Source organism: Hyaena hyaena, unplaced genomic scaffold, assembly GCF_003009895.1.
Source record: "Hyaena hyaena isolate Hyena2069 unplaced genomic scaffold, ASM300989v1 scaffold_270, whole genome shotgun sequence".
Classification (NCBI taxonomy): Eukaryota; Metazoa; Chordata; class Mammalia; order Carnivora; family Hyaenidae; genus Hyaena; species Hyaena hyaena.
Window position 1 is genome coordinate 166,298 of NW_024080901.1, and position 11,098 is coordinate 177,395.

An 11,098-nucleotide genomic window follows, 5' to 3' on the forward strand; every position below is an offset into this window, starting at 1 on the left:
TTGTACCATAAGAAAGAAATTCTTATATTAAAATTATGCCTAGAATTATTATCTGGGTTCCTGCCGCCCTATGAAGAACACAGACTCTAAAGTCAGATTTCCTGTTATAGTTGTGTCCTCACTTCTGAGGACCTTGGAGAGATTAGCTAATCATTTTGCCTCAGTTTTCTCACTGTAAAATAGCAATAAACCAATGCTTACTCAAAAGTAGACCTGAGCATTAAGAGTTAAGAATTATAAAGAACTTAATGTCCAGCATACATTAACCATTGCATCATTTTTTGGTATAATTTTTATTACATAATAAATAGAGTTTATTAGAAGCATCCTTGCTCTGAGATAACATTTACCCATAAGATTGACAAAGGTCAAAAAGAAGAACAACACGGTGTGTTAAAGGGAGGTATTCAGACAGGCACTGACACATAATGATGAAAGGAATACAACTGCAACAACCTCACTAGGAGGCAATTTGACACTATCAAAAGTATAGATTTACTTATATTTTGGAAGTAATTTGGATAGACATAGCAGTACTATTTTCTATAAGAAGACTAGACAATTTTAGCCACATAGGACTAGTTAACTTAAGGAACATCATTCAATTGACTGTTGTGAAGCCAATAGACAAATCAGGCATATTTTATATAGCCGCACTACCCAAAGTGATCTACAGATAAAATGCAATCCCTATCAAAATCCCAATGATAACTTTTATAGAAATAGAAACAAAATCTAAAACTTTTATGTAACCAAAAGGATTCTGAAAAGCCAAAACAATCTTGAGGAAAAAAAGAACAAAGTTAGAAGTCTCACACTGCCCATTTTAGAAACATATTATAAAACTTTAGGAATTAAAAGTTTGATATTGGGGCGCCTGGGTGGCTTAGTCGGTTGAGCGTCCGACTTTCGCTTAGGTCATGATCTCGCGGTTCGTGGGTTCGAGCCCCGCATCGGGCTCTGTGCTGACTGCCAGCTCAGAGCCTGGAGCCTATTTCAGACTGTGTATCTCCCTCTCTCTCTGGCCCTCCCCTGCTCATGCTGTCTCTCTCTCTCTCCTAGAAATAAATAAAAATATTTAAAAAAATAAAATAAAATAAAAGTTTGATATTAATATAAAGACAGAAAATAGACTAAGAGAAGAGAATAGAGAGACCAAAAAAAAATTCACCCATCTACAGTCAAGGTCAACTGATTTTTGACAAGAGTACTAAGGATATATATTTTGAGGGGACAGTCTTTTCAACAAATAATGCTGGAAAAACTGGACATCCCTATGTGAACCTGGACCATCATCTTAAACCATACACAAAGATCAACTCAAAATATGTTAAAGATTTGAAGACTTGAAACTGTAAGTTTCTTAGAGCAAAACATGGTGGAAAAGTTTCATGATAGTGGTATTGGAGTGTGGGTTTAAGGTCTAGAATTTATAAAGATTCCTATAACTTAACAATAAATAATACAATACTGAAATGTGCAAAAGACTTGAATAGACATTTAACCAAAGAAGATCTACAGATAGTCAATAAGGACATAAAAAGATGCCTAATATCATTAGTTACTAAGATAAAGAAAATACAGACTATAATGAGACACTACTTCACACCCATTCAGACAACTATAATAATAATAATAATAATAACAACAACAACAACAACAACAACAATAAGAGACAGCATGGATTTAGGGAAATGGGGAACTCTCATACATTGCAGATGGGAACGTAAAATGGTGTAGCCAATCTGGAAAACAGTTTGGTGTTCCTCAAAAAGGTAGATAGAATTACCACATGACCTAGCAATTGCAGTCCTGGACGTATATCCCAGAGACTCAACAGATACTTGTACCTGAATGTTCAGTGCAGCATTATTTGTATTGTTCAAAAGTTGGAAACAACTCTTGTGTCCATCAACAAAAGAAGGGATAAATAAAATGTGGTATGTACATACAATGATACATTATTCAGTCAAAAAAGGAATGAAGTTCTGATACATGCTGCAATATGGATGAACTTTGACAACATGATGCTAAGTGAAATAAGCCAGACAAAAAATGACAAAGGTATGGCTTATTTAGTTCATGAACATGGACAATAGATTAGAGATTACAAGGGGTGAGGGGTAGATAGAATAGAGAGTTTTTGCTTAATAGGCACAGAACTTCTGTTTGTATGATAAAAATGTTTGAAAATAGATACTGTGATGATTGAACATTGGGCTTATAATGAATGAATTGTACACATAAAATATTTAAAAGGACAAATTTTATGTTACATATATTTACTATGATGAAAACAAAAAAGGAAAAAGAAAAAAGAAAATATGCCAGGAAGAACAAATGAGTAAAAAAGCAAAAACAGTGGTCCGCGGATGACTAAGATACTGGAATTTTAAGGCATGGACTTTAAAATATCTGTAATTTAAAACTAGATAACATAAGGTATAATCTTATTAGAGCACTGAAAATTATATAAAGGGGAAACTGGGTGGCTCAATCAGTTAAGTGTACAACTCTTGATTTTGGTTAAGGTCATGATCTCATGGTTAGTGAGATCAAGACCCGCCTCAGGTTCTGTGCTATGTGTGGAGGCTGCTGGGGACTCTCCCTCTCTCTCTCTCTCTCTGGCTCTCCCCACTCTCTCTATTTCTCAAAATAAATAAATAAACATTTTTTAAAACTATATAAAAAGAATTAAATGAAAGCGCTAGAACTAAAAAATACTATACCTGAATTTAATAATCAGTTGATGAAGGATTAGAAATATTAGAAGAGAGAATTAACAAATAAAAAGATGGGTAAAAGAGCTCATGGATAGAGAAAACAGATTGGTCGTTGCCAGAGGCTGGGTTGTGGGATGGGGGAGTGGTGCAAAATGGGTCAATGTGGTCAAAAGGTATAACTTCCAGTTCTGAGGATTTATATCATGATGATTATAGTTAATAAATACTGTATCGTATATTTAAAAGTTGCTATGAGAATAAATCTTAAAAGTTCTCATCACAAGAAAAAAATTGCAACTATGTAAACTATGTATGGTGATAGATGTTAAATAGACTTATTGTGGTGATCATTTCATAATATACACAGATACTGAATAATTATGTTGCACACCTGAAACTAATGTAACATTGTATGTCAATTATATTTCAATTTTTTATTTTTTAAATGTTTTTATTTATTTCTGAGAGAGAGACTGAGCAAATAGTGAGAGCGAGGGAGACACAGAATCTGAAGCTGTTTCCAGGCTCTGAGCTGTCAGCACAGAGCCCACCACTGGGCTTGAACTCATCAACTGTGAGATGATGACCTGAGCTGAAGTCAGATGCTCAACCGAATGAGCCACCGAGGTGCCCCTATATTTCAACTTTTTAAAAAGATAGGTAACAAAAAAGATCCAGATAGAAGCACAAAGCAAAAAAAATTAGAGTAAACAGTAAAAATGAATGGGACATATGAAAATTCTAATGGCAACTTCAGAAGAGATATTAGCTTAAAATATTCAAAACTAATCTAAAGCATTAAAACCACAGATTTAAAATATTCTAAAAAATGTATACAACATAAATACATAGAACATCAGATCAGTTAAATCTGATGAAAACCAAAAAAAAAAAAAAAAGAATACCTTATATTCTTTCGGAGAAAGCTCCTTGAAAGAAACAAACAAGGGGCGCCTGGGGGGCTCAGTCAGTTAACAGTCTGACTTAGGCTCAGGTCATGATCTCATGGTTTGCTGATTCGAGCCCCTGCATTGGGTTCTGTGCTGGCAGCTCAGAGCCTGGAACCTGTTTCAGATTCTGTGTCTCCCTCTTTCTCTGCCCCTCCCCTGCTCATGCTCTGTCTCTCTCTGTCTCTAAAATAAACTATAAATTTTTTTCTAAAATAGAGAAAGAAACAAACAAAATACTGACCACTGTTTTCTTATCAAAAATGATGGAAGCTAGACCTATAGGAATACATTTCTTAAAAGTTCGAAGAGAAAATAATTGCCAACCTGGAACTCTGTGACTTAAAATTTTCCTTTTAAAATATAGTTAAAATTAATGTAATCCATTAAAATAAGAACTATGAATGAAAAAAATGTAGGCAAATATCACAATTTTAGTAAAACAGAAATTGACAGAATATTTCACTGGGAGAATCACACTAAAAATAATAATAAAGGCAAAAATTCTCCAACAGAAGAAAATTCATTCCAGTTGAAATCATGGTAATGAAAGAAAGGAATGAAGATTTCCGTAAAGGTTAGGTATATGCCTAAATCTAATTTTGTGCTGACTGTGTAATGCAATAAAAATAATAATGTCTTCTGCAATTTAAAATACATAAAGAATATAATTTAGGACAATTATAAGGTGAATGTAGTCGGAGTTCACACTTAACTGCATTTTCTGAGATTTAGTAGAGAATGTCAACTTAAAGAGAACTAAGTCAAGGATGTATATTGAATGTCATAAGCTCTAATATAGCAGTAAAATAAGAAATAAGGGAGGGGCACTCGGGTGGCTCAGTCAGTTAAGTGTCTGACTTCAGCACAGGCCGTGTTCTCACAATTCGTGAGTTCAAGCCCTGCATCAAGCTCTGTGCTGACAGCTGGGAGCCTGGAAACTGCTTTGGATTCTTGTCTCTCCTTTGCTCACACACTGTCTCTCTCTTAAAAATAAATAAACATTAAAAAAAGTTGTTTAAGAAATAAGAGATAGAACTAACAAATTATAATGTGAGAGGAAGAAATATAGTAATGATTTTCAAAATCCTAACATCTGAGAGAATATCCGTAAGAGAAGAAAAAGCAACACGGGACAAGAAAAATTAAATTATAACATAATTTATTATATCTTTAAAATTTAAAGATGAAGTCATTAAGTAGGAATGAAATGAAATATCATAAGGAATATATTGTTTAAAATCCAACTATATGTTGCTTACATTAAACATTTTAAATATGAGGGGGAAAGGGCTAAAAAATAAACAAATGAAAAAAATATACACCATGCAGATACTATTTTAAAAATAAAAGCTGGTATGGTTCTATTAGCATCAGGCAAGGTCAACACTAAGGCAAAAATGTGGTCCATTTTCTAATTGGGTTCTTTGGTTTTGTTCTGTAGCCTTTGAAAGTTCATTATATATTCTTAACACAAGTCTTTTCTGTAACGTGACTTGCAAACATTTTCTCCCAACCTGTAGCTTGCATTTTCATTCTGTCTTTCACAGACAAAAACCAAAAGTCCAATTTATTATTGTTATTTTTTTTTAATGTTTTATTTATTTCTAGGAGAGAGAGAGAGAGAGAGAGAGCGTGAGCAGGGGAGGGTCAGAGAGAGAGGGAGTCACAGACTGAAACAGGCTCCAGGCTCTGAGCTGGCAGTCAGCACAGAGCCCGACGCGGGGCTCGAACCCACGAACCGCGAGATCATGACCTAAGCGAAAGTCGGACGCTTAACCGACTAAGCCACCCAGGCGCCCCTATTATTGTTATTTTTTAAAGGTATAGCTAGTTTTGCTATTATCATGTCCAAGAACTTTTGGCCTGGCCTCAGGCCACAGAGATTTTTTGCTATATTTTCCTTAACATTTTATAGTTTTATGCTTTCATTTAGATCTATGAGCCATTTTGAGTTAGCATAGAGGATTTTTAGTAGGAATGTAGTTTGACACTCAATAGCTTAATCTCATGTTATGGAAATTAACCATTTACAATTGGTTTTAACATAATATAATCTTGTTGTGCAAGAAAACTACTCTTCGTTTCTTTTTTTTTTTTTCTTTAATGTTTGTTTATTTTTGAGAGATAGGGAGACAGAGCACGAGCAGAGGAGAGGCAGAGACAGAGAGACACAGAATCCGAAGCAGAGTCCAGGCTCCGAGCTGTCAGCACAGAGCCTATTGCTGGGCTTTGAACTCATGAGCTGTGAGATCATGACCTGAGCTGAAGCTGGACACTTAACCGACTGAGCCACCAGGTACCCCACTCTTATTGGAGAAAACTATCTCTTCTCTTGGTTTTAGAATTGTCAGTCAACAAAGCATGTTCTTTTGCTTAAAATTTGGGACAATTCAATCTAGAGCCTTGATGATAAACACTCACTTCTTCAGTCCATCCTAAATGAGTGTCTCCACCACCTTCCTTAGTATCTCTGTAGTAGCAGAGAACATATCCATGCCTTCAATTAGGCTTCAATTAGGCTAAGCAATCCTTTCAGATGGGAACCAGGACTTTTACCATTGTTCCCACACTTCCACACAATATATTATACATCCTTGGTACTCAACAAAATGCATTCAACAAATATTCGATATCCATATCTCTTCCACTATTTGTCCCTTCCTGGCCCACTATACTTCCTTTCTCTTGATATCTTTAGTTAAAAAAGGTGGGGGCAGGGTGCTGCTCTTGATATAGAGCAAAAATATTCTAAGGAAATTTCTACTTCACATTTAAATAAATGGTTCACTGTAGAGCACATGCAAATTAAACAGAAATATTGTGGGGGAAATATAATGAAAAACAATATCTCCCAACCCAGAAATCCTCTTCAGGAAGGTAGTGGAGAATGATAAGCAGCTTTATTATTGAATGAGAAGTAAATCCAGATGTGATTCACATCACAGATTGCAGGGAGAGAAAGAAATCTCACCCTTTTACACAGCTGAAAACCTAAACACAGTTTTCATGATAAATGATAACTAGTCCTCCGGTAAAAAGACTTGGTAACTCCATTTGTCACACAGAGTTAATCTTTACTTTACCTGTTAGTTAGAGTGGACCTAAGATGAAAAACAGACTCTTTACCTCCATGACACAAGGTAATTTTGTGTCTTGGAGCATGCATACACCAATGTTAGTCCCCTACCCTCCCAGAGAAACTGGAAGATAGGGGTGTCCGTTTTTGATGTTTACATTTCAGAGATGGCTCCACATTCTTGAGAAAGGCATTTTTGGGTCATAAAGCTAACAAAATAAATGCCTTTCTAGTCTGCAGAAATTTTACACGCACCTCAAAAAGATGAGAAAGTACTTATAATTACATGTTTTCCAAGGTAATGTTCTAAGAAAAAGGAGAGGAGGGACATATCCGCCCCCCCCATTTTCAACAGGGATAAGTAAGTCTTTTGTTCTCCTACATCATATTGTCTGCACAATATATAAAGTAGGTCTTAAATTTAGTTAATCTGTCAAGTAACAAACTAAAACAATTTGGTGATGCATTTTGATGTCCAAGAATTGGAGGAGTTCAGCGCCTCGTAAGCAGAGGAGATCCTTCCAGAGATATTTTGGGCAAGAGCAAGTTTTATAGAGCATTAAACAGGGCAACTCAGAAACAGGGCGTGGATTTATGTTATTGAAGTGACTTTAGAAAGCACCTTAGGATGGAGGCTGGCTGCCAAGAGAACTGACAAGAAACAGAGTTGGAACTTGCAGTCCCACCCCCTGACTTCTGGGGAGGGGCGAGCAGCTAGAGGTTGAGCCAACCATCAAGGGCCAATGAGGTAATCAGTAATGCCTATATGACAGAGCCTCCATAAAAGCATAAAGGATGAGGTTTAGAGAGCTTCTAGGCTGGGGAAACAGAATGCTTCCTTGTGGAAGCCCAGTCTGGGCTTCAAACTCCATAAGGACAGAAAGTCCTTTGCTCAGGACCTGTCCTATGTATCTCATCATCTGGCTGTTGATTCATGTCTTTTAATATCCTTTGTGATAAACGGCTAATCTAGTGAATAAACTGGTCTTCTAAGTTCTGTGAGCTTCTCCAGCAAATTAATCAAACCCAAGGAGGAGGTCATGGGAACCTCCAATTTATAGCCACTCTGTGATAAGTATAGGTAACAACCTGGGGTTGGGTTTGGCTTTTGAATTGAAAAGCAGGCTTGTAGGATGAACTTTTAACCTCTGGAATTTGATGCTATCTCTGGGAAAATACTGTAAAGACTGAGTTGAATGGTAGAACACCCAGCTGATGTCTGAGAATTGCTTGCTTGTATATGGAATCCTCAATCCCTCCCCACCCATGTTGGAATTGGGTACGTAATCCTCACTATCCACTTTTAATATAATACGCACTCAAATTAATAAATCACTGTTTTAGGGATTGTGCTTGAAGCTCAGCATAGATGAGAGGTAAGGGAGGCAAGTGGAGACCAGATAATGAAAAGCTTTGTCCATAAAGAGGCTGAATTTTATGCTGATAGTTTCTGACCAAGACTTCTCATTGATTTCCAGCTAAACTGGGCATTGCAAGCCAGAAGTGGGAGACAGAAAGAAAACAAGAAGAGGTAAGAGTTGGGATTAAGAAGTAGTATTAACTTCTGCTCTCCTCCTCCCCCACCAGCCAGGAGCAAGCTGTTTCTGCTACTTTAACTGTTTTCTGCCCTGTCAAGGATGTAGCAAAATTTATTAGGAAAGACTTCTCCGAGTAAAGCATTTGCTTCCAACTGTGAATTTGACTGCTGTTCTTTGAGTCACACAGAAACCTCTGCTGGTATACATGGTTGCTGTTTCAAGAAAGAAAAGAAAAGTCTATATTTTAGAAATTATAGGGGAAGCACGCCTTTCTTCTCTCAATCTGTGGAACAAAGGGAATTATGTAAGCAGGGAAATAAATAGGATGTTTAGGAGAGGCAAACTGACCTCCTACCTTTCAAATATTGATTATGACAGAGAGTAAGGAAACTATTACATATAAGCCCAAAATATATTTAATAATGTTCAAAAAGTCCTTGAGGAAGACAGTAATATTTCAATACCTATTGAAAATACTTAAGATTATCTAAAACATGTTAGGAGGGAAAATGACATCAGAACGTGCTGAAGCACTTTACATTGGAGAATTCCTTGTTGTAGGGACCATCCCGTGTATTGCAGGATGTTTATCGGCTTCCCTGTCCCCTACTTGTTAGATGTCAGTAGAATCCTCTCCCAGTTGTGACAACTAAGAATGTTTCCAGAAATTGTCAAATGATCCTTGGTGGGGAGGGGGACAAAATCATCCCTAGTTGATAACCAATGGCTTATTAGTAACATGTGAAGAGATATTTCCTGCACCTTCAGCAATTAAACCCCCACTTGATGGAGTGTTCAAGTCTAACCCAGATCCAATTTAGAAAATTGAGGTACAAATCCAATGATATTAATGCACAGATAAATATTCCCGACCATAAACAGCCTAGATAAAGATCAGTGAGTTGAGGCTTGAAGACAGACTTTCATAAAAAGATTAATAACACTCACACTACTGATTTTTTTTCTGAAGCATTAAATTGTATCTTAGTATCCTTAAAAGTTAACACTTTGCAAAATCTATCAGTGATGTATTCCTTTCTGGGCCCAATAACCTGGCTCACAGTAAAACCCTGTGACCCTCAGACAGGATAGGGGAATATAAGGCAACAGCAACCTTCATATATAATTCCTGTTCATTCCACAGACTCACACAAAACTTAGGCGGTCAGGATCTCTGAACTCCAAATGCTGCTGATTCACAGTGTCTCCTCTGACTATGACCCTGACTTATCTTTGCAAAATTTGAAATTCATTTTCTCCAGAATGAACACCCTTGGATCTAAAGGTAAATTTGGTTCCATAAAAAAAAGTCAGGGAACTGACTAACCTCTAACCACTCTGAGTTTGACTTCTATAGATCTCATTTCAATTTTTTGCCTCTAAAGAGCCTTAAATCTAACATACTTATTTAAATTTGACAGTAAATACTGGCACCTTCCCCAGTGTTCATAACTCCATTTCTAAATGTATTTTCGGTGACATATTGCTTGGGTAAAATTTATATATTCTATATTTATGGAAACAACTTCACTCTCCAACAATAAGGAGATGGTTAAATAAATCGCTTTACATCCATATACAGTCACTTAAAAATCATAGCGAGAAGAATAATTAATGACATATGCATGATATAACGTGGAAGTTACAAAAGCAAAACAGAAAACTATATATATTTGGTTTTTATTTATAAGTATATACATATAGGACTGAAAAACATTTTTACCTATCAACATGACAAATATTCCAATTCACGTATTTATTTTACATTTATCCTCTGCTTGCTTCAAGGCCTTCATGCCAGAAATGAAGAAGGAGCTGCATGTTCAGAACAAGACAGACTTGCTGGGCCCGACCCACCTACTTCAGCCTTCTCATTCATGGTGAACCTCTACACTCTTCATTCTTGTCTCCAGTCCCAAGAAATGCCGGACATCTTTTACCTTCAGCAGATGCTAAACTCTATCTGGCTCTGTCTATCTTCTTTTAGGACTAATTCCCTGAAACTCTTTCATAATTCATTTGAGGACTTAGCTCACTCATCAGTAAAAGCTCCTTTATACTCAGCCACTTCTGTCGACATTGCCTTTCACTTTTTTCCTCTAACAGGAATCTGGCTCTCTCTCCTGTGACATCATTCCCTTAAATCCACTCATGTGAAAATTGAGTTGATCATTCCATCCCTTATACTTCTCAGTTTTCAGCTGGGCTAAGTGTCTTTTTTATTTCACATTGTCACACACAAACTGCTCTGCCCTCCTTACCCTTAAAGACTTGCTGTTTCCTGGGGTGCCTCGGTGGTTCAGTTGGTTACGTGTCCAACTCTTGATCTCAGCTCAGGTTTTGATGTTAGGGTCATGAGTTCAAGCCCCACATTGGGTGTCCTGTCCAGTGTGGAGCTTACTTTAAAAAAAGAAGAAGGCCTGCTCTTTCCTTAAAGCACATGCCTTCCAAGTATACCACTCCCTCAACATCCTTACTGGGCAGCAGTTACTTACAGTGCTCCCAGTCATAATTCTCATCAGTTCCTTGATTTGATGCATGTGTCAATCATTTTGATCATTCTTTGCATAAATTTTTTCCCTCCTATCATTACCTAGCCTCAACCACAACTCTAGTCAAATCCAACTCTCTTCACATACAGTTAGAATATTGAATCAAGGTGTGAATCCACCATATCGGAAGAAATAAATAAATTTTTACTAGACACTGATCAAGGAATTTAGGGTCAGTATTGTGTATAGTAGTTAAAAAAGTAGAAACCCTGAATTTTCAGCCCTAAAGGAGTTGTAAATAAAACAAAACAAATGAGGA

General features: G+C 36.6%; 1 long non-coding RNA gene across 1 annotated transcript; it reads left to right on the forward strand.

Moving 5' to 3' along the window:
- The first annotated feature begins 5,937 nt into the window (after positions 1–5,937).
- LOC120240919 lies at positions 5,938–10,350 on the forward strand. Its single transcript, XR_005530776.1, has 4 exons — positions 5,938–5,969; positions 8,228–8,280; positions 9,432–9,572; positions 10,076–10,350. It is a non-coding gene; the product is annotated as an uncharacterized LOC120240919 (long non-coding RNA).
- The last annotated feature ends 748 nt before the right edge of the window (positions 10,351–11,098 follow it).